At 37.0% G+C, this 2,868-nt stretch overlaps 1 pseudogene; it reads right to left on the bottom strand.

Annotated features, from left to right (window-relative positions):
* Window positions 1-763: 763 nt before the first annotated feature.
* Window positions 764-880, bottom strand: LOC145260773 (5S ribosomal RNA; annotated as a pseudogene).
* Between the last annotated feature and the right edge of the window lie 1,988 nt (window positions 881-2,868).

Consider the following 2,868-nt stretch of genomic DNA (forward strand, 5'->3'; position numbering starts at 1 on the left):
AAAAATTATTGGTTACATACGTGCCTACATGTTTCGGGAGAATCTAAATTCAAGAGGACCACCTCATCAGAAAAAACATTCAATATCGCTCTATTTTTCTGGTCTAATGAGGTGGTCTTCTTGAATTAGGATTCCACTGTAAGATTAATGCACACATGTAACCAATAATGCTTGTATAATAATAATAATAATAATAATAGTAATAATAATAATAATAATAATAATAATAATAATATATGTATATATATATATATATTAAAGTTTGTTTTTGAAGTATGCTTACTTTCAATGTATACCGTTTTCGTTTAACGGGTCTCGATTGTTATTTTAACACCAGTCCCCGTTAATTTGGAGTTAAGCTCAATGTATCTATTTAATAGGTGCAGAGCATGTATAGTGTAAAATTTTGTTGAAAATTAAAAGACTCACGTTGTCTTTTTATAATCTTCGTTTATTTCGTGGATATTTTCCATTAAAGCTGTTTCATTAATGGGTAGGCAATTTTACGATTTATATGTCCATAAAAATATACTGTCCTCACCAACTTCTTCAGATGTTTATCCATTAGATTTTTACAACAAAAGGTATATTTTAACATGCTGAACATCGTATTCGGGTAAAAAGATTTCCAAAGCCATGCCTCCTCACTTCCTACATCTTTTGGTGTTATCAATACCACACCTCTCCTGAGACGACATTGTTAAAAACCAGTGGCAAGTAAAGTACTGGACGACTGGAAACAAATGCCGAGATAAACGGATAGCACATACAGCTCCTAGCATTCCCAAATGGTCACCCATCTGATACTAACCAGGCTCAACGTTGCTTAACTTCGGTGATCTGAACAGAACCAGTGTGTCAACGCGATTATGCCGTATATGGAGGCAATGTTAATTTGGTGGTCGACCTGCGAATTTGATTTAAAAAAAAACGAATATGAAAGTTGAGTGTTCGTGTTGAGTGGATGGGAGAGAAAATGGCGTTCTTACTTACGTTCACCTCCCCGCGCCACCGCCATCTTTACTGAAAGGAGCTGGGAGTTGTGAGCTAACTGAGAGAATAAAAAAACGGCGGGACCACAGTGAGAAAGATTACGTCTGAACTGATTTCGATCTTTATCTCTCTCTCCCTCTCTCTCTCTCTCTCTCTCTCTCTCTCTATATATATATATATATATATATATATATATATATATATATATATAATGATAAGACCGTTAGAATACAATCGGAAATCATTTTCTTTTCCTCTGTACGAGTGTGTTTTCGTTGAGCAGCGCTTACCTAATCTAACCTGAAAACAGTACGATGGAAGCAAATATGGTTTAATAATATACTCTTCAATTATCTGTGATTTGTTTTTTCTATATATTTTACTAATCGACCGATTTATCTCTTTTGGCTATGAAAACAAAACGAAAAAACAAAGATGGAGGCGATGTTAATTTGGTGGTCGACTTGCGAATTTGATTTAAAAAAAAAAGCGAATATAAAAGTTGAGTGTTCGTTTTCAGTGGATGGGAGAGAAAATGGCGTTCTTACTTAAGTTCACTTCCCCCACCACCGTCATGGAAGAAAAAAAACGACGGGACCACAGTGAGAAAGATTACGTCTGAACTGATTTCGATCTATTTGAGAAACCAAATCTCGAATTTAATTAGCGACATCAGTCAGCCGTAAGAATGCAGGAAAATATCTCAAACTGTCATAACCTTATCTTCTTTTTTTCTCTCTCTCATTCTATCTCTCTCTCTGTCAAAGCAAATGTAAAATTTAGATAGTTGTCTAGGTGCGTAAGTGTGAGGCGATAGGTATATGTGTGTTTGTGTGTGTGTGTTTGTGTGTGTGCATATAGTAAGATACATATGAAATTGTGAGAGAAGTATAGGGCTAGAGAGTGTACGTGTGCGTAAGCGATTGGCTGCTACACTGAGAGAAATATATGTATTTGAGAAAGTGTGTGTGTGTGTGTGTGCGTGTGTAAGCAACGTCGAACCTGGTCAGTACTAAATGGGTTATCATTTGGGACTTCCAGGTGCTGTATGTGCTCTCCACTTATCTCGGCATTGTTTCCAGTTGTCCTGAACTTCTCGCCACTGAACTCCAACAGTGCCGATTTTGGATATGTGTGGTTGGAGATTACGCAACCCTTGCTTCACAATTACATGCGTAGCTGTCCCTACAAGGGGTAGCCTTTGTCTTTAAAGACCAAACGGCGGCATCGAGTGTGTAAGCTAGGAAGACAGAGAGAGAGAGAGAGAGACAGAGAGAGATAGAGAGAAAGAGAAAGAGAGAGATAATGTTCAGAAGAAAGACGAAATCCGTATGTTTGTGTCAGAAAGGGATATATACAAAATGTCGGTGCTCTGAAAAGAATTTAAAATAAATAATAACAATCATATCTACTGACATTAGCGTTTCATGCTTATGAATCGTTGGTGTCGAAAGTGACAATTCTAACAAAGGTAGAGAAAGCTATGTCGTCGATGTTAACACACTTCAAAAGATTACAAAAATAAAGGTGAACCAGGCAGGACACCCCGTGAGTTCACGTGGAGCTCCGCATAAAACTGAGTATGTCCAGCACTGCCCCCCCCCCCATTTAGCCACAAAACTCCCCAGGGACGTCAAATCCTGGTGAAAATGATTAAACAGTTTTATGCATTAACATATGTAAATTTAATTTCTGCAGCATGTATAAAATGAATTGACAAAGTCCATCGTTTCTACCCGCTCTATTAATCCCCAAATATTCTCAAAGTCTTAACATATTTGAATTTGAGTTCAGCGCAATGCAATGCTGCTAAACAGACAGAAAATTTTGACAAATATGGTAAAATAGTCCCAGAAATGGATAACAATCAAGAAT

Source organism: Euprymna scolopes, chromosome 36 (genome assembly GCF_053919585.1).
Source record: "Euprymna scolopes isolate OS-2025 chromosome 36, ASM5391958v1, whole genome shotgun sequence".
Taxonomy (NCBI): domain Eukaryota; kingdom Metazoa; phylum Mollusca; class Cephalopoda; order Sepiida; family Sepiolidae; genus Euprymna; species Euprymna scolopes.